The sequence below is a fragment of the Heliangelus exortis genome, chromosome 3 (genome assembly GCF_036169615.1).
Source record: "Heliangelus exortis chromosome 3, bHelExo1.hap1, whole genome shotgun sequence".
NCBI classification, from domain to species: Eukaryota; Metazoa; Chordata; class Aves; order Apodiformes; family Trochilidae; genus Heliangelus; species Heliangelus exortis.
The window spans coordinates 38,113,217-38,135,162 of record NC_092424.1 but is presented as its reverse complement, the minus strand read 5'-3'; the positions used below and the strand labels follow the sequence as shown (position 1 = coordinate 38,135,162).

Below are 21,946 nucleotides of genomic sequence, written 5' to 3'. Positions count from 1 at the left end.
TGTCATTGAAAACATATTCTTGATTTTTTCATTCAGTCTTCTGAAATGCTAAGCTGCATACATGGCTTGTGAGCTTGCACAAGATGTAGCGTTTGCTGAAAGCCTTATCCTCAAGAGCTTTAAGACTGTCTGTATCATTGTTGTTCACCCTGTTCTCAGAATGTTTGAAGAAAACATCACTTTTATTTCTAATTAAAATGCCTGCAGATTAAATAGTGTGAGCTTTCGGAAGACTTCCATAGGGATCTGTGCCACTTGCAGTAGATATTGTCAAAGGAAGTCAATGAGCAATGACAGATATGTCATCTTGTATCTAATTGCCTGAAATACATCGCTCTCCCCTCACTTTCTTTGTGCATCTTTATAATTGCAGCACACAAGGCTTAACGCATTAAGGGGGGAGTTTCTTTCAGGAAACCATTTCTCATAAGAATGAAGTACTACAATTCTGTAGTATTAGAAAATTCTACAGCACCAGTGCTGTCACCTCAATTATTTCATGAGGGAGAGGGAACAATGGTTTTAAGCTGTTGTGGAGTTTTGTTTTGTCTGATATTCAGAAACCTGTTTAAAGCTCAAACATAAGTGATGGTGAGCTCTCTCTTACCCACAAGAGAGCATGTTCTTTAACCCTCACCTTAGCTCCTAAACAGTCACATTTCCCAAAATAATTATGTCTGTCTCAATTACTGGTTGCTGCAACCTAAATTGCTGCCCCTCCATCATATAACGAGGGGCCACGGCTTGCTTCTCTCTAGGGCCTCACATCCTTGCTGTGTCTAAGGCTGGAAGATTTTTAAGATAAACACTTTTTCTTTAGCTAGCCACAGAACCAAAACTCTGGTCCAAACATCATTTCACAGTTTGTTTCCAATGGTCTTTGTATTTTTTCTCTGACTCAAGTTCAAGTTTTTCTCTGGCCCAAAACTCAGTTGTGGCCTCTTCTTGTGGCCATCTCATTCATCTCTTGATGTGTTCAAGGCCGGGCTAGATGGGGCTTTGAGTAACCCAGTCTAGTGGGAGGTGTCACTGCCCATGCAGGGGGATTGGAATTAGATGATATTTAAGGTCCTCTCCAACCCAGACAATTCTATGAATCTATGATTCTTACCTGTTTGGGATGCTGCTTTAAAGGTCATATCCTTGCCTTGGCCCTCTTGCTCCTTTTTTACACTGTCTTTTTCTAGCACAGTAGATGGACATGTTCACTTCTGTGGCCTTTTTTCCTTATGATTTCAGACTGAGACGTCAGCTGCTCAGCTGGGCCAGCCTCTCTCTTATATGCTGACATAAGACCTTTTATGCGTCCTGCAAATTATTCCCCTTCTTCTCCCTGAAAAAGTGTATTAAAAATTGTTAAACCTTCCTTGAAAAACATCCCTTGGCATAATACTTGCAGAATAGTTGACATCTCCCTGCATCCATCTGTTGTCTCTTATCTTATAATGAGGCTGTGAAATTCAGGACTTTTTTTGTTGTTTTTTTTTTTTGTTGTTGTTGTTCAGACAGTATTTCTTGAGTGAGCCTTTCCCTTGCCAGTGACCTTTTGAGCACTACAGCAGCTACTGTTGTGAGGACCAAGCAGGCTGTTGATAACTGAAGGGATTCCTGCCTCTGTGTTATTATCACGGTCTTTGCCACTAGCATCCCCTTTGTATAATCTATTTTTAAATGACACTAGGGGGATGTTCCCAGATGGTGAGAAGACTGCATCTCCATATGCTTTGCTGAAGTATAGTGTATCTAGCATCCTTGGCAATCCAGAAAATACTTCATAGACAACCAGCTGTTCTTCAATCTAAGAGCAACAGGCTAAGATTTGCTGCTGGAAGCATAAAATCTCATTGTTGTCTCTATGAGGCAGTCTAGTCTACTTTCTGCAATTCAGTAAGTTCTTAGATGGAAGAGAAGCAAAAAGTGTATTCTTGGTGGAAATCATCACTCAGTAAACAAAATAAAACAACATTTTTTATAATTATTTAACAGTTACTTTGCCCTTTTTATAGTAAACAGGCATTTGTCAGTTGCAAGTGACATCAAAACTAAGGTGTTTACAGAATGGTGATGATTCTTCCAGATTCAGAAAACCAAATGGCATGAAAACTGCTGATCACCTCTGAAATGTGACAACAGTGCCATCCTGTTTTACAGTATGATCAAAGGCCTTTTACTAGCAAGAGTCACATCTGCATATTTTCATTAATTCCCAGTAACAGCACAGATTTGGAGGAGTTTTGCATGAGCAATACTGTTCCTCTGAGGCATCCTGAGAATATCAGCTTTACTTTGTGAAGGACACCCAGGCTGCACTGTGCTCTGCTTGTCCAATGTATTTCATGCATGTTAGCACACTGACACTGGTCCTGTTACTATATTGCTGCAGCAAAGAAATCATCAAATGTTTGAAGTGAAGTGAAACTGCACATTCGTTAACATCTACTGCAGACAATTCTGTTGTAGTTGTTACAAGAAAATAATCAAGCATTAAACTGGTCTGGAATGTTTCAGTGAGACTTGGTTGCATCATTCAAAATGTTTATACTTTATTATTCCACAGTGACATTTGCCAGATACACAATACAATGGCATAATATTGGAGGCAAGAAAACATCATCTACTCAAAATAAAGGCATCCCTAATTCTCTTTCCCCCCACCTTTACTCTAGTCATAAATCCTTTATGTTTGTCCATATGCCAAATTTTTCCATCTCCTCGCTCTCTTGTTTTGGTTTTCTCCTTCGTTGTCTTTCATGATGGAGTGCAGCTTATTTGGTACAGGCTAGAAAACTCTTTGGAGGTATTTTTGGACTTCTAGTTTGTGGGAATCTATCTTATTCTGTAACGAGCTATGCCAATCAAGCAGGGAGTGTGTTACTAGCTGGGAAACCAGAATGTATATTATCAGGAAAAAAATAAGAACTATTCTTCTCTTGACTAAACTTAAAAAGCTAGGCTTAGGTCTCATTACTTTGAAAGCAAGACATTTTTATCCATCTTTATCCACTGTTTATAGCAGTATTCATGAAATTGTCAGGATGGCTTCAGCTATAGTTATCTTTCTGCTCTGTTCTTTCTTATTATTATTGGGTCTATGTAGCTGTTGGGTGTGTATTACATTCTAAGAGTGAGCAGACTAATATCATCAGCCTCAGCCATAATTCTGTGGGTTTCTCCTGAAGCCATTACCACAATTAAGATAATGATATTTAAAGTGAATGTTTATTTCATCCTACTTTGTATGGCAAAATATAATTAGATGTTTGTCAGCATATGTATGTGGTTGGAAAGGGTGTAAGTTTGAATATAACAGTTTAACTCTTAAAGAACAGCTCTGAAAATTCAAGCAAGTGTGTCATGAGTACACCATGAAATTTGCTGATAGAGAGAAAATACTCTCTTAATTTGCCTCCACTTGAGGAATTGTTTGTCCAGAGTGACAACTGTAACTTTAAATTTACATTTCCAGAAGTCTTGTGTTAACTGTGCTAAGGTAATCTTATAAATATTTATCTGCCTTATATTTGAAGCTAAATAAAGAGCAGCTTCTTATCACACTCTGCAGTGCAATGTGGGCTTTCCCCTGTAGGAGCTTGTTTATGTTGCCCACGTAGCCTTTTAAAGCCTGAGTTCCTGAGCACTGGAGCAGATTGCAAGTGAATGACATCTCTTGGCTGTCTTGTGGCTCTAATCCTTCATTTTCTATTTGAAAAGCCAAGCATTGGAAGTGTTGATATCTTACAGTCAAAGTTGAGTGAAAAAAAAGTTGCCTTCATGTTCTGTGAACCCATTTTAGGCCTCACTTGATACTGTTTGTTTCTTCTTTTAGACAGGACTTCTCTGTTTTTTTAAATGTTAGGAAGGGTAAGTCGCAACCTGGCGACATGAGGTGCACTTTCTCTGTATCTCATTTGGCATGTTAAAGAAAAAAAAAAAAAAAGAGTGGAAAAAGAAAGGATGAATATCAACTGAGTAGCAACAGTACAAGTAATATAAGGGTCAGAAAGCAAAAGAAGAGAAAAAAATAAAAGATGTAAGCTTAAGTACGCAAATTTTTTACAAAACCAATTGAGTGCTGATGCAGTTATTTGAGTACAATGGTAATTAATTGAGTTCCAAATTAGGTAAAATATTTAGACTGTTATATCTCTGAGGAAATCCTCTCATTGTCTTCATACCCCCAAGAATTCTTAGTCTAACACATGCATTTTAGTGAAGTCCTGAAGAAGGTCTCACTTTTTCAGTCATTTTAGCGAAAACTACATTTTTCATTCATTTCACATTTCCATATACTCTCCTCTGAATACTTGTATCAATATGAAAAATGATTTGTCCATTTTTTTCTGTCCAACAGTGATCCCTACAGATGCTTATGCTTCCATTTTTTTTAGCAGTGTTGAAATGGACCATGTCCATTTCTGTAAAGTGATTCTGAAGGTTGTGTTTTGCATCCGTGTTACTCTAGCTCAGAGTGTCCAGTAAAAATCTTCATCTTCTGTATTTGCTACATCATTCAACTGTGTCATTAGGACTTATTTTTCACCTTCTAGTTGTTCTTCTAGGTTTTACTGTCTAGTTTATCTAGGTGAAACAATTTATCTATTTTTCTATTACAAATCCCACCATAAAATTTCAAATTTAACCCACTGGCCTGGTAGTGGGTTACTTTTACTTTACTGTTATGGTAATGTTACTTTAGTGTGTCTTATGTTCAATGCTGGGCAGTTTGTAGTGGATGCAATATGGGCTGGCTCCTAAAGATGTTATATTCCTCCACTTTTCTAAGTCCTTGCTTTACACCACTTGAATATTTGTTGGTAAGAGTCAGTAACAAAGCAGAGTTGATGGTTAGCATACCTAACATGGAGTCTTCTCACTGACAGCTTATACATGTATCTGTGTGGTATCTGTTCTTACCCCTGCCTGGGCAAGAAGCACATGGGAGAAGTTATGGCAATTGAATACCAAGATCAAGCTGTCACAGAAACAGGTCACACTCCAGACCCCATCAGCTCAGCTGTGCTGAGAATTTGGTTCATTCTGCAGTTCAGTCAGTGTGAGTCACCATATTGGGTACAAATCTTCATCCTTGCTGGTGGGGCTTGGCTATATTATCTCAAGAGTCCACCAGAGCCCCGAATATGAGTTTGAAAGGGTGGCTCTTCACAGAGGGTGGGTTTGAGAAAGGATGTGACATGCCTACTTTATTGACTCAAAATTCCTTCTAAGGCTCAACCACATACTCAGTCTTTGACAGAGCTGTTGGTAGGAAAGTGTAAGTGCTTTATCTCTTTGTATTTCGCTGGTGTAACAGGATGAAGTTGTTTCTTGCTCAGGATTTTTGTCTCCTAATTCTTGTAACCACTGACACGTACAAATGGGACTAGTAATACAATAAAGCACTGCTTTCTACCACAATTCAAAGCTGTAAAACAAAACATCTACTGCTTGGAAGGGGGATGAAAGGGATTTCTTTAACTACAGGAATTAATTACTTTATGTGAAAAACAGCGTAAAAGATTAACATTGGGGGGAAAAAAGGGAAAATGTTAAGTTATATCTATATTTTGCTTTCTTTGAGTGCGCAGGTTTTTTAAATTATCCTCTTCTAGAAACATGTCTGGTCTAGAACATGAATGGTCTAGAAAGACCATTCAGAAGCAAAGGCAAGGATGGATCATTTGCTGTTGGGCCAGTGTCTGATACAGTCAAGCAGCTTGGAGAGGAACCCAGATTTAGGACACTTGATACACTGAGGTCACTTATTTTTTGAGTTAGGTTCTCACAGATTACAAGCTCACTTCAGGATGAAATGGACTCTGGAACAACAACTCCACTGATATATTCATTTTTAACAAGGAAAGAATCAGCACAGTTGTTTAATTATTTTGTGTCCTGAGACTCAGTGGTTTTGTTGCTACTTACTATTTAGATTCCAAGATAATAGATTATATAGAGTACCTCTACCTGGACATATTAGTAGTTAATTCAGGAAAATCTGTAAGACTTAAAGAGTGAGGTGAGGAATATGTTAGGTCTTAGCTCCTCACCAACTAACTTCTGTGTGAAATGATCCCATTTCTAAATGGGATGAGCATATGAAAGAATGACTGTTCATAGGCTGTTATACATGAACATGTATACACATACTTATCTTTATATATAGAGGCACAGAAGCTAGCAACAAGGTCTGCAAACTGCTACGTGTTCATAGCAGGCTGGTCACCACATGAGTATTCTGTTTTATTCTCAACATAGTTTAGTCTTAGTGTGTTCACAGTTCAAGGCCTGTCTTTAAACTGAAATCTTATTGCCATTGCATTTTATAGCAAATTCTCTGCGTTCAGTGAAACTGTGATTTTACTTCCTGTGTTTAGCTGTACTTAAAAGCATTTTGCCAGATTTGGCAAAACAGGGAATATGTTTTGTATGCCATAACATCTGTACAATTGATCTAGGTAATGTATATACATGCCTCTCCCCTGAAGACAATTATATAATCAAAATGTCATTAATTTGGGCTGATAAAAAGCACAATTAAGATTTTTAAAATTAGACCTATGATAATACTTATCTTAAAATATGTTTCCAGCCTTGCATTTTGCTATCTTTGATGTTCTCCTTTGACTGAAGATGAAGTTCAGTTAAAAAACTTAGGGTCCAAAAGACCCCTACTATTTTATGGTAGGTGGAGGCATGTCAAGTGTTGACCTTTTACATGAGTGTGTGAGAGGTTGTTCTCCAGTGGTTGGGGAAAAAAGGGAAGGATGAGTGTACTGCTATTATTACCAAATGGAACAAGTGTCCTTTAACTCTTGAGGTGGAAGGACAAATGTTTTAGAGATAAAGGGTAAAGAGCCCAGTTCTGATGACTTCATCGGTGAGTACATTTGCTTATGAGCTATCTCTCAGTTATGTATTTTTTTAAAAATGAACCTAACCAAAGCTGGTGAAGCAGTATTGCAATCACAATCTCTTTTGTTCCATCTAACCAGTCTAGAAGTCTAGAAAAGTACTAAAAAAACAAAAGACCCCTAACATTTCAAACAACCTTTGGTAAGTATTCTAATAGAATCAAGAGCATTTGCCAGTTTATTTTATAAGACTTAAAATCGTTTAGCATCAGAAATTGTATTCATTTTTTAAGCTGCTTATTTTGAAAGTTACTTAAATCTGTTAATTTTACTGAGCCCATTTCCATTCATGAGGGATGCACAGGCTACTTTAACTGGCTATATATGATTTTAAGTTTCCTCTATAAAATTCATTGTCTTTGTAGTGTAAAAGAAAGACAGTTTCAGCTGTCTTATGCTTCTTGTTATATATATGCAGATACTTAAAACATCATGCATAGGGGTATATCTTTACTGTGAGATTTCTCTGAGAATCATTCTTGACAGTGGAAATGGGCAAATTTTAAAGGAAAGATTACTTTGAAATATAAGGCACATTTCAGATTTAAATGGCTTATTTTGTGGAAAGAACTATCTAGGAACTTCAATGCTGGTGGTGTTTCTGAAAATATGTGGAGTTCAGAAGACCCTAATAGCAGCAAATTATTTTTCAGTATCTGTCTTTCAGAGTTCTGTTACTCGTTTTCTTCCACTTTCCTCCTTTGATTTACAGGCTTTGTGTGTGAGATTCAGTACATTTGGGTAGATGCAAGCAGCTGGAAGTAGTAGAGTTAGAGCACTTTGAAAGGCTGAATTTTCACAAGTGGTTTGGGGTTTAGATGCTGGGAGTCATTATCTGGTGCTTCAGAATAACATTTAGAGAACTTGCTCTCATGGCAGAGATTTGAAAGAGGTTATTCATGGGTTGTATTTCACTTCTAAAAAGTTGAATAAAATTACATTGCATTATATTTTAAAATTAAGAAATCTGATTGAGCCATGCAGACACATTTTAGAATAATGTATATTCTAATGGCACAAATCACTACTTTTACTCCATTTATTCAGAAAAACATATTCTCCCAGAAGCTTTGGAGAGAACCTTTTTTCTTGCCAACTATATATAGTAAAGTGAGTGTTTCCTTTAAACTCAAGCCAACATCCCATGTAAACATGATAAAGTTAGCTATGGCAGTTTTATGGGGGAGCAAGAATTTGTGGTCTTACATTGTACATTTTTTTGTTGCTGTGTTTCTTTCATGGCTATCCATTCTGTCTCTTGAGGTTGGCTTCATTACTTGTCATACAAACAAGTTTCCCTTGTTTTATCCATACCTCTCTGTGATTCCATATCCTCCACTTATTTTATTTTATGTTTGCTTTCAGTAGGGTTTTTCAATTCTGACAAAATCTTGAGGGGTACCTATTTATAAGGCATACAGTGCATTATTTCCTCATATTGTGTCCTCTTTTTCTTTGTGGCATGTCAGATGGATTACTTTTCCCCTCACTAAGCACATAGGGAATGGAGCCACAATAAGGCAGAATAACAGGCCCAGATTGTTTTCGGTGGATGTGTGTTTGTTGTAATTGCCATTCCAGCTTCAGTGCACCAGTTCTCACAACAAATTGCTCTGTAGACGTGGGGAACACAGAGCACATCTGGTGTTATCCTTTCCTTAGCTGTTTTGCTGTTACTTCTGGGGCTGGAATACTGGGTAACTTTTCCCACACCTGCCTATCTCTGCTCTCAAGGTAAGCTGTAGGAGGGCAGTGCCACACCATGTTACACACTCATTAGATACTGTTGTACACTGTCACTTTCAAACAAAAAACATAAATGTGTGTGACCTATAAAGATGCATAAATGAGAATGTGCACTGAATCTCTGTCTTCTGGAGTGCACAGAGAGCACAAAATTGATACCTTCATCCAGCCATCTTTTTTTTAAATAAAACTCTTTAAAGGGCTTAATACCAAATCTCTACAATTCAGTTTTGGATTAAGAGACAATTAAAACAGTTTCAGCCCCCCCCCCTCTCTGAATGAACCACAAATGACAGTTTAACCTCCTTTAAAATCTACTTGTCTCAGTATAAATGAACGTAAATTTTTTAAGAATAGAGTCATCCGAAGTAACATCTACAGGGAGCTGGAAACTAACAGGTCTTCTGTGCTGTTCACAGAGCAAATAGCAAAATACCACTGTAGACAAAACTAAACAGACTCCAGGGTAAGGTTGTAGGGGATACAGTGGAGTCTGGAATTCTTCAAAAGAGAAGGTGAAATATCATAAGCTACATCTACTCCTAGTCAAAATGTGTGTGGGGTTTAGCGGACCTGTAGCTGTGTAGATGTTCATATTTGTAATTGTAGTGGCAGTGTGTATTCAGGACCAGCTTTTACCTCTTGCCTAAAAGGAGTAGCTGCCCAGGCAGGCATCATGTGATCAGTGGTTCTGAAAAGGTGATTTTAGAAATTTTATAATGTCCAGGCTGCCTTTGTTCAAAGAGAAAACATGGTTACTCGCACTCTGTTATTTGAACTTCTGCTGCATGAATGTGATTTAAAACCCACCTTTAACAGAAGCTGCAGTTAAGATAACACTTTCATGAAGTTTCAAACTGAATCCAAGATAATTTTTTTACTTCTCTTCATAGACTGAGTATTCTCTGTGGCAATTTCTGGCAAAATTTGGTGATGATTTCTATACTTGATATATTCTACCTAGGGAAATAAAAAATGTGAAGTAACAGTTGGAATCAGCAGCTGAAATACTCTCATTTCCTGCTAGACAATTTGCCTTTGGTGTGTTTTGAATTTGATGTCAGTCTGGAAAAAAAATAATACTCTTGTTTTACATTGCAGTTCTTTGAAAATAATTACCCTTATCTTATAGTCTGCTCAACTCTACTACTCCCCGTTTAAAAGAAATTGAGGTCAAAAGGCCCATAAATAACCATCTGGTCACTAACAATACATAAGAGTGATAGTACTGGTATTTTCTAGAAAATTTCAGGTGCCAGCTGCCACTTGATATTTGCCTACTTACACAAACAAATTTGTAGGAATGTTTTGATTTCCAGAATATTTTCATGTTTGCATTTTGAGGCTGAAAGAAGACATTCTTCTTTATAGAGGGGAAAAAATTGTATTTATTCAAAACCAAATCTGTTTTCCACTCAGTGCTTTTGCTCCAGAAAATATTTGTTAGTTTTGTATTCTGCATCCTCAGTTTAAGTGCAATTAGAAGTCACAAAAGGTCTAGCTGACAATGAAATATTCCATGCCAGATGTTGTTTCTCTTTGGTGCTTTATATTAATGTGTTGAAAGAAAAATAAAGCCCATGTTGCTCAAGTAACAGATGCTTCTACCCATACCCACGGTCCATTTACCAGTATTACATGAGACATCTTTCTTTTCCAGAGACCAGTCAATAAGAATTTTCCACAAATCCAAATTCTTAACATCAGAAAGCAAATGTTTATAACAAACAGAGCTTTTTACTTACACAGTGTGAAATTCTTTCCTGAAAGAATGAATGGCTCATTTTAACTGTAAATGCCATTATTTGGATTGATGCAATGCTGCCCAGCAGATTACAACATCCTTCCCACTTGTGTGGAAGTCCATGGGAGCAGATTAATTTTGGGTCCAGGGCAGGCAGTGAAATGCTGTTCAGTGGAAAGATTCAAGTGGAGATTGTGGCTTGCAGTGTGTCCTAAAAACCAAGTGGTCAAGGTTTGGTGGCCACAAGGTGTGATTATGGATGAAGAACTTCTCCACTGGTGAGTTGTCACCACATTTACTGTCAGCACATTCAGCTCATGCTGCTACTAAGTCACCTCCAGGTGGAGTGTTTTTATGTTGAGAGTTTTGAGCCCTTGGAAATGCTTTCTCCCTGATAATGATGGTTGATGGTTGGACTTGATGATCTTGAAAGTCCTTTCTAGCCATGATGATTCAATGATTCTATGAAATGACGTTCAGGGGAGGCACCACCATTTGCATGCCAGGTTCATCCTCTTTTATGTGAGCATCAGAGGGCCAGGCTAGACTGCGAGCTATGTGAATAGAAGACAGAAATTCTGCAGCTGTCTTTAATCTGTTTCAGAAAAAATGAGGTCATGAACAAGGACAAGAAGTCAATTTGGGTGTAAGAGTGAATGATCCTTGAGAAGCACATAATTGTATTTTACAAATACAATTGTAAAGTGCTACCCCCTCGCTCTCCTATTCTATATGCACTTGGTTCACAATTCAGAACTATTGAGATATTTACACGTACAATGGGATGGGCTCACTAGAAGTTAAGATCACCTGCTGCCAATTAGGTAGAAGTTAAGATCAGCTGTTGCCAATTAGGATGTGCTAATTTGCATAGGCAACTTGATTGTCTAGCATTGTTAGGGACTGCTGTAGGATTGGTGTCTGAGGGAAGCAACAAGAAAACCTTACTGCTTTGTCAGATGGTTGTAGCTGATGTGAAGTCAAAGTGTCTTTGGCATATAGAACTGACAGTATATTCATAAATGTTTGTAACTTCTACGTATCGTTTTTTTACTACATTTAACTTTGAGGCAGGGTATAATTTTTTTTCTGAGAACTGAGTATTTAGAAAGATTTCAATCTTCCAGTCTACTAGAGGGAATGTGTTTGAGATGTCATGCAATAGAACTTTTATGGGTATTGCTTACTGAGAGGAGAATCGCAGGGCATGCAATTCCCTAGAAATATGCATCATCTAGAGTTCAAGTTTCTCCAGGTTACCTAAATCCCTAAATCCTGGGGCTTTGAAAATAACTAATGATATAGCTTGTAAGGTTGAGAGAGAGCAAAATGTCTCAATTTCAAGAAAATACATATCTCTGCAATGTGTTGGTACATTCCTTTTCTTTAAGGACACATGCACATTAGCCATTAGAAACAACACGTTGCTCAGAAATAATGACAGACAGAAAACCTCTGTGATGTTAATCCCACTTCATCACCTAAGCACAAAGCTACAGGAGAAAAGTATACAGTGCTTCTATGCAACTATCAGATTTTTTTGTCTTTTTGAGTGGAATTGTGTCAAGTATAAACAACAGAATATAGCAAGAGAAAAATATTAGAAGTTCAGATGTGACTGCAAACTTGGTTTTGCTTATTATGGTTTCTCATAATGGGATTTCCTCTCACTACCTACTTCTGTCCATTTGTTTTATCAGACTCAAAATTACAAATTTGCAAATTGGAGTATGCCTTGTATACTTTGCTTCTTTTCTGCTTTTTCTAATATACCTCTGGTCCTCAGTACAGAATTCAGATGGGAGCAACATGCTATTTAAGTGTCACAGGACACTTCAGACTGGTGAACATGCTGACAGAGGTTAACCAAAATTTTTGTGTTTCTGGAGGGGATTCATTTTCTTGTGGCAAAGAACTGGTCATTGAAATTTGCACCAGTATATAAAGAAAATAGTAAAATATGATTTTTCAGCTTTTTTATTAAAACTTCATTTGGGATTGTTACGCTTATTATATCGGGTTCCTCAGAAAATATTTCTTTTGTTTTGTTAATCACAGCCAAAGATTAACTTCAGCTTTGAATACTAGAATTTTAGTTTATATTATATACGTAGTCTCAGGCATGCAAGAAAAATTCTAAAGGTTTAGAGGCTTTATACTCGGCCACTTAAACTTGAATGCGGTCAGGTAATTATAGAAAATTGTGATATTATTGGATGTCCAATTTTCTGAAGTGAACAGTCTGTTGGAGAGTAGACACATGTTTTTTTCTGCTCTTCTGTGTTTCCCTTCTGCACAGGTTTGACAGAGGCCAGTGGTGAAAAGGGTAGAAAATCTGATAACTCTCTTTGTTCTGAAATGTAGTGGCATTGTTAAAAAGTCTGAGCAGAGGATTTCAGGATCTCCAGCCATTACTTTGGCTTTTCTGAGCAGCGACATGAAAGAGTTTTATTTTTTACTGTATGGTTAAATTTTTCAATTTGAGGCATTACTCTAAAAGAAGTTTAGGTGGTTTTATTATGTTTTTTAGTCTCTGAACAGTTACATAACTTCTTTTTGAGAACTGGCTTTTTTTGGCTCGCTTTGTTTGCATCATAAGCTCTGCCTAGCTACACTAGTAGCCTTTAAGTATTGACAGGATGTGTTTAGATAAAGAAAAAAGAGCGAGTACCAATTTGCAAACTAGGTGCACAGAAAGACGGTTGAGCAAATGTAAATTTTGCCTGAAACACCACCAAATTCACATCTGTTCATCCTTCTGTGAAAGGTATTGAAGACTGCTGATGCACAGGGAGGACACACCTCTCTCAAACAAAATACCTAGTGTGGCGCCAAGGACTTTAGAGGTTGGATCCCCTAGAGCATGAATTCTGGGAACTGACCTTTGCTGCCTTATTAAAATCTTCATTACTGGTGTCTCACACCTGGCAGGGAATGGCTTACTGGGGATTGTTCTTAAAGACTTGGACAAAGTCTGGATTTGTGTGGATGCAAATCGGAAGCACTGTGTGGCTGCTGCAGAGGAGTGTGCCCTGCAGCCACCCACACAGCTGCTGCCTCCAACAACCCTGACCCTGGAAAGAGCCTTGAGGTTCTTTCACCTCCTGAGATAAGACTGTTCCTGGTTGGAGTCTGATTCCTTAAAGGGCAAACCATCACTAAGTTCATTGATAGGTGTTTTTTTCAGCCAATGGTCTTTGTACTTTCAGGTTTGCTTTTTTGTTTTTTGGGGTTTTTTTTTGTCAAGAAATCAACTCTGGTCTACCAAGGCTTAGCAATGTTTACCCATAGTTTTTCTTTTAAATCACAGATGTGTTTCTGAAGAGGCTTTTCATTTTTTTTAAGATTGGCAAAGCTTCACTTTCAATCAGTAATCTGAAATTTGAGTATTGGTTTATAAATTCCAAACTAATTACTTATAGTTATGTAAAAAAAAAAAAAAGACACCAAACCAAAACCTCATGTTTGTGAAATGAGATATAGATGCTGAACATATAAATTTTTAAGAAGTATGGTATGAATAGAGGACTTGAATTAAAAAAAGAAAACACACCCGTGTTTCCAGGTAATTAAATACTAGCTTCAGAATCAGTAATTGCAAAACCAGTTAATGAGTGTATTGTGTACACACCAGCATTCAAATGTTAGCCTTATGAAGGTACAAGGCAATAACAGCTCAGCAACTGTAGTATTTAAAAGGGAATGATTTCCTGGCATGTAATAATTTTTAAAATTGTCCTTCTGTTTCCTGGGATATACATCAGTGTCCCTTTAGTGACAGTTAAAGGGCAGGGTTACAAAGTGAAAAATGACAGCTTGGTCCTCAAAGTGAAAAAGTATTTGGCATGTGTGGCCAAGAAGCAATGTGATGGGACATTGTGAAAGCCTGACTTCAGCAAATTGAATGGCAGAATTGGCACTGACCTTACCAGAGTACCATGATGTCCTTTGTAAGTCACTGTCTGCCTTGATTCTTTTCTTTGTGGAGTAAAATTGGTTAAACTGCTTCTCTTGTTATATGCATCTGTTACCTGCTCGCATGGCTCTGTAACTACCAGCTGTTACAGAAAATGAATCAAATATAGAGGGGTTTGATGGACAAGGGACATTTTTTTTGCTGATGCATGAATCTTCATCATCAATTTACTGGGCTACTTTTTGCATTTTTACATTCTGTTTATCACATGCACTGCTTTCTTCTACCCAAAGTGCTATCAATTGTTGTTGAGAAGGGTCTGAGATCACAGGAAATATGACTCCTTTTCTAACACTTTAACTACTTTCAGTTTTTAAAGCTGGACATTGGTCAGCTATGTCTAAAGGTTTTCCATCCTTGGGGAGATGGTTTTGTGCTCTTTACAGCAGTTATCAGTTATATCAGTTCCGATGTTTGGCTTTGCTAGATATAAAATATGACCTAAAATGCTGCTCTCTTCCAGTTCACTGTAAACAGTGTATTTTAGAGCTGTCGAGTCTGTGTATTTATGCTCTCATCCATGCTCTTTTATTTATCTTTATGACAAACCTTTGAAGTTCTAGCTAATAAATCACAAATGCAGCAACTAGTTTTGAGAAGTACAAATACTGGCAATTATATTGGTTCCATAATTTACCCAATCTTTTGGTTGATGCCAACAAAGCTGCCTTACTCCGGATGTTTTCTAAGTCATCTGATACATCCCAAATACAGGTCTCTCTTACAAAGACTGGGGGTGAAACACTTTAAATACCAAAGCTCCACATGGCATTTGTGTAATTGTACTATTAATTCATCCCAAGCTTTTAGGGTGGTCAAAGGGAAAAAGCACAGTATCAGTACCGTCCCCACAGTCTGGTGTTAGCTGAGTTTTTAATACATATACTTAAAAGATGAGAGGCTTCACAAATCATTTCAACTAAGTTGGAAGAAGTGGATGCCGAACAGGTGCTTTAATATCTCACTGTAAAGTTTGTAATTTAAAATATGCTTTCTGTTATATTCTGTGTTAACCTTCAGGGCACATTGCAAAGGCTCATTTCTTTTCAGGGCCAGCAGGGGTAAGTAGATGTGTCTGCTGGCAGGAAGAGGAGGGTGAGTCTTTTGTCTGTACCTGCACACGGTGCTCTTTCACAAACACTTCAACATTGCTTAGCTTTATGCATGCTGTTGTCACAGGGCCTGGATTTAAGCACATTCTCTAGTGTTTCTTGAAACAGCTTTTGAATTGTTGTTGCAGGTTTTATTCATGCTTTTAGATGATTATGATGCATAGATGTAAGCCATGGAATATTGTAATTTAAAGAGGCAAACTTTCATTTCCTGCTACATTGCTTCGTGGCAAACTTGAGGCAAACTTTTCTATGACTTCAAAGCTGTGAAAGAAAGATCAGCCAACAGATAACTGTGAAGACATAGAAATACTCCATAAAATACAGGCTCTCTTTTTTTATTAAGCAACACGTGAAGAAATCATTGTAACCAAGCCAAAATCGTTCTCTGTGTGGCAGTATTTTCAGTGATTGGGCTCTGATGTCTGTTTGTTAGGAGTGTGATGCCTATTCCAATACTTTTGAATGAAAATGAACCTAGGGCTTAATTTTCTGTCTTCAGTTGTGTATGACCTGGAAAGGATTCAATGTGCCTGTTGGCTTTGTAAGTGAAGAATCAGTTTCTGGTGTTCTTGACTGAGTGTGCACAAGATCACTTGGAGATACCAAATCTTAGAGAGTAGGTAGTGTGAAGATCAGAGACAGCCATTGGATAGCTATACTATTGCAAGGCAGAAAGATGGCAAGAAAATTAATTACTAAAAGAGCACATACCGGGTTTTTTTCTTGTTTGTTTCGTTTAAGTTGGTTTTTTTGACACATGGTTTCCCTGGTGGCAAAGGCTCCCACTGTCAGTGCTCTCACCTGTTGCATTTTTTTTGAGAAACTGCATTTTCAGCCCTGGCTGGGGAGGGTAAAGTGGTCAGGTGGCTTTGAGCTCATGGTGAAGTACAGTAAAATATTTAGCATGGTCTCTGAAGTAGAAGACTAGAGCAACAAATAGATGTATATCTGAATTGTTCTGGTATGGGCTGCTTGTTCCTGTTGCTCCTTCCCTAGATGAGATGGTAAAGGAGCTGCCCAAGCTGCACATCCCTTAGGGCCAGAGTTGTCTGCTGAAATTCTGGGCTCCTCCAACAGTCTCAGCCTCTGCCAACCTGTAAATGCACCTGGGCATGGAAAGAGTGGTGAAAAGCAACAAACACTGACAAGTTTTGCATAATCAACCTTCCAAAATCTTGAGAGGAGAGCTGTAGCTAGGACAATTGCCAGATGTCCTCAGGGATTGGAATCTCACTTGAAAGGCTCATGCTGATTTATTACTTACTAATTTTCCATTTTTCCCTGATGTTTCTTCCTTTTATACCTACCAGCAGAATTCTCTATATTTTAAACCCTGCAATTCAGTAAAGCAACCCTACAATTTGGAAAAGTACTATTACCTATAAGGATTGCTCTAGGGAAGTGATTAACTTCTCCCACATTTCTGGGTGGGGACTTGGGTGGTGGTATTTAACTTGTAACAAGGAATCCTTAGATAATAGAAAATAGGTCTTTTTGGTACTAACTGCACCTGGAGCAACCAGAGGTAATGTTAATTAATGGTTGCTGTACATTTATGTACAGTAAATCACTATTATTTCATGCTTTTCACTTTCATTTCTGTTAAAAGGAAACAATAAGTATTGTTTACAATGAAATTCCAAAAACTATGGGAAGAGAGGTTGCCCTCTGCTGCAGAAACTCAAATTTAAAATTGTTTCTGTTTTTGTGCATGGGGGCATCAATGCAAACTCCATCCCTGATTTCATCTAATATTCAGTGTTTCTCAATGCTGCTTTCCTCCAGATGGTATAGCCAGGACCTGGTTTAATCTCAGTGGCAATGACAAGATTTTTGTGTGTCATTTCAGCATAACATCAACAATTTGTGCTAACAATCTCCGAAGGGGGGCTGAAGATCGCTGTGAAATTTTGTCATGATGAAATAAGAGGTGGATGATCAGATAGAGAGCTGCAGCTATTATTACTTGGTCAACAGCTTCACACTGAGAAATCCTTGCAGACATCGTCTGCTCTTGCATTTCAACATTGCAACAAGAGTTTTGTTTATAAGTACAAATAGTGGCCTTGAGGCACTTTGAGGCCACTTATATGCTACCTTTCTGTGTTGCAGCTTTTGGAGAAAATTGCTTTTTGGGATATTTTGAGAGCTGTAATATTAATTCCTATTGCTGCAGTTGAGTCAAATATGTGATCCTGACATGGAGTCAAGATGAATTTCAGAAACAGGGACATTAGTGACTTGGGAATGTTTAAGTATCAAAGTTTTAATGGATTTTCTTCATTTTACAGATTTAACCACCACATCGTAGGCATGTCATTGATTTTTAAGCATATTTCGTTATTGACTCCAATTGGGAGCTCACTTTAAAAATCAATAGCATGATATGGCCATGTGTCTGCCTACTGTTTCCTCCATTTTTTTCAGGGCTGTGGATTGGTCCTTGGGTTGTGTTAATTCTGTGAAGTGGTCATGGATACTGTTTAAATGGAAAACACTCTGCTTTCTATTGCTGATTCATAATTTTTGAGTATCTGAGAGAAAAAATAGTAACTGGAGGTGAATTTACTGAAGTGCTTGTTGATAGATATGGCAGACTGAGAGAAGTGAAATGGCTTTGCCACTGCTGCCTCTTAGCTGACAGGATTGCATTTGTGAAATGGGTGAAGAGTTCACCCTTTACCCTCAGCAACCCAGAGTTAACTTCAGTGCACAAAAGGTCAGTGGGACCTTGGTGCAATTTCAGGATCTCAGCCAAAGTCCTTTTGATCTCATTTCACCATCACTTATCATTCTCTCAGAACTTCGTTATTTATGTTTTCCCCTGATTTCCCCATGCATGGGTGTCTGCCACCACATCTGACACCAGCAGAGATATTAGAGATGGAGAAAAATTACCCAAATCCCTGAGTTTACTTACTTCTAAGTTATGCTTACCATTTTGTGGGTAGTAAATTGAGAGAACAAAGCAAAATTCAATTTTTGTATGTCCATTACTTTGCTTGCACCTATAAAATACAGGTAGAGCAGTAGAGACTGATGTTGATGAAGTGTTGAGTAACAGAGAAAATTTTCATAAAATCATTTTGGATATAGAATGGTGTGGTACAAAATAGCCAAGCAAAGGAGTTTGATGACAGATGATTAGAAGCAGATTGAGATATTTATCCTTAGGGCAGGAAAAGGGAATGGATGGATGTAGGAAATGGTATGGAGGATTAACTGCAGTTTGAAGAAAGGGAGGGGAGGGAAAATAACTGGCAATAGTTCACAGCAGTGATTTGTATCACAAAAATAATGTTTCCAACCAATGTTTCCCACCGTGAGGTTTCCAGGTTGTAATGACTGGAAATGCCTCCTTTATTTTAAATAAAGATGGGGGAATACTGAGAAATAAAAAATCATCAGAAAATCATCTGGAATTGATACAAGCAATGAATTTTTTGCAGACATTTAAATGTAGGAGTTTAGCTTCGGGAGAGGGGGTGGGGATGGGACAGAAATAGGGAAAAGTAATAAAAGCTCATTCTGCATAATTTTTGCAAACTGATTAAATTAATGGAAGAGGGGAATGTTGCCTGTTTTGTGCCTGTTGTGTTTTTAGCAACAAAAAAATGAGTTATTTTGCCAGCCTGACACTCCCAACAGTTACTACAGTATCTCATAGTCTGGTTTGGGGAGGAAGATAAGATTTAGTTGTGCCACGTACAGCATAACACTTTTGAATTCATAAAAATTTATTGACTAAATCTTCTGTATTCATAGGGGAAAAATTCAAGAACATATAGATATATTGTGTTGCTAGTAGCAACACAGTAAAAGGGGTTGCTAAACTCCACCACCTGTCCATAAGATGTCTGCTTTACCTGTAACAAATTTGTAAGAAACTGCAAGTGCCTATCTGACATTTACTGTTTTCACTCCAAGGACTGATGCCTCATTAATTCCTCCTGGGACTTCGCTGTCCATGACAGTTTTGAGTTACTGTAAACAATATGCTGAAAAATTTGCTCATCGTGTTTTACTGTCAGCAACCTTTCTTCTGTAGCCTTTCCTGTTGGTGTTACAGTGTGGAGGGCTTACTGGCACTCATGTCAAGCTAAGTTTTCAGAAGAGTTCATTATTTTATAATAAGCACATCTAAAATGAAAGGTATTAAATTTTGCAAGCTCTGCCATTGCCATCTGTTCTAAATCGTGGTACTAATGCACATTATTCATCTTTTTAAAATCCATTTGTCAGAGCTTTCTTGTTATCATCTTGATGCCCTACTAGGAACTTGATGCATCTTTCCTTCTAAAAATGACCAGCAGATACAATAGTTAGTGGGTTTTGGAGTGTAATAATAGAGCTTGCCACTAATGAAGAGTGTATCCCAAATATTTTAAGTGATAGCTTGTATAATATTTAGAATTCAGTGGCTTTTCTTGCCTTGAAAACTAGTATTGAATTTAATTGAACACCATGGATAAATGTTACGTAAAACACCAAGAATAAATGAATGATTTTGTCCATTATCTTTCAGGCAGAAGTGGTGCTGCAGCACAGATACTTAATCTCCTTTTAGCATCTGTCATAAAGGGAAGAGCTTCTTAAAGAGTAATTTTTAATTTTAGTTGTTGACAACAGACTTAAGTTGGTTTAGTGCCTACATGAATTGCTCAGATGGTTTGGACGAGTATGCCACTGAGCACTGAAGAAGAAATAACATCTGGAATGCTTGTTTCACAGCATTCATTGCAAGATGTAATATTATGTGTGCTTTTAGATAGGGTATACACAGCACACATAAGACAGCATCAAATAAGTAAAGACATCAGTCACTGGGAAAATTCTTTATACGGATAGTCCCCCTGTGAGGCACTTTTATTTGCCAGAAAGCTCTTTTATTCTAATAGACTTTTCTGCTCAAGGGTGTAAAGAGGGTAGGATTGGGAATGTGAACTGATAGATTGCTAGCAGCTCTCTACTGCCTTGTGGTGTGGACCTGCTTGCCTTATTTTAGCAGATGGGGGAGGCTTTTGTGGTGGCCCAGAGCAAGGGCCTGCCCTGAGCTCTCCAGGAGATGCCTTCTCTGCAGAAGAATATTCCATCTGGGTACAGGTTGCTGAAAGATACTTCAAGCACCTAAAATCAGCCATTGTGAATACTCAGCTCCTGAAATCCTATTACCTGTGTAGATTCAGGTACTTCCAATGCTTGACCTGTTCTCAAACACATTAAGCTTCACCTGTGGGAGGTGCTCACTGTGGAGACAGAAAATAGCCATACTGAGATCAGTGTGAAGTAGCATGTTGTAAACTACTGCCCTAACTCATTTTCTGCTAGCTTTTCTGTAGAGAGAGGTTTAATTTAAAATATCTAGAAACCTGACACTGACATGCTATACTTTCTGCTGCAATGAGAGTATGTGTGAGTTGTAATTATTTTTTTTAATAACTTTGTAACTAATTATTGTAAGAAATATTTTTGCTAGGTGCACAGATTGAGTAAATTGTTGGCAGGTTCTCTTCTTTTGTGTAGTGTAACACAGCCTGATGAAAGCCCCTTTCTCAGGCGCAGCACTGTTGTAAAGAGGATTTCCAAGAGCAACATCCAAAAAACATCAGGTTTCCTATGTGAAAAAGGTACATATATGCTTAGGAATTCAGGTGGCTCTCAGGAACCATTACCTTGCCTGGTTACCCAAGTTCTTGGTTTTGAACACAGGCCAAAGTGTAATTAGCTGAAATTAATGTGAGGATGGTGTTAGGAATGAGGAAAGCAGCTGAAGAAAGAGAAGGGAGGCTGCCCCTCCCCAGTGGAAACAGTGATGCTTGAGGATAAGGCACATGCATCTCTGAAAGCCATGAAAATGTGGAGCAAACACTTCTATAGGTAGCAGATCTTTCTGTTTTGCACATACAACATCTTTGGGGCTTTCTGGCTTAGAAGGAACCATTACACCTCATCTAAATTCACCAGAATTATGTCTGAACTTTCTTTGGACGAGTAGTATTTTCTTGTGTCTTTGCACATCTAGTGCAATTTGGCCTTACTTTAGCCTGCTTTGTATTCTAAATGTATTACATATGGGGCACATATATAATGTGGTCTACGTGAACATGAACAAGCCTTTTCCTCTTGTATTTTCAGCTTGTGCCTCTCATGCATGGCGTTTTCTTCAGTGTTTGCATTCTGCAGACCTGATATTCATTCTATATAGCCCTGTCTCTCATGACCATAATACCAATACAAGCAAAAAAATTTAAAATTTTTATAGACACAAAAGCTAAAGAGCTGAAGTGGATTTGTGACCCTTTCTATGTAAAGCAATCTGTAGAATTGCATGATGATTTTGAAAAACTCAGTCATCTCCGTGGGTATTGGTAATACAAAAAATACATTTAATAATTTTTTCAGGAGCCGCTTTATTACCTTATCATTGTTCCTAGTGGTAGCTTACTGTAATGGA

The 21,946-nt window shown here is 37.8% G+C and overlaps 1 protein-coding gene across 10 annotated transcripts in view; it reads left to right on the top strand.

The window, feature by feature from the left end:
• Positions 1-21,946, top strand: part of MACROD2 (mono-ADP ribosylhydrolase 2) — an 870,286-nt gene that overhangs the window by 685,657 nt on the left and 162,683 nt on the right. The window lies entirely within an intron of this gene.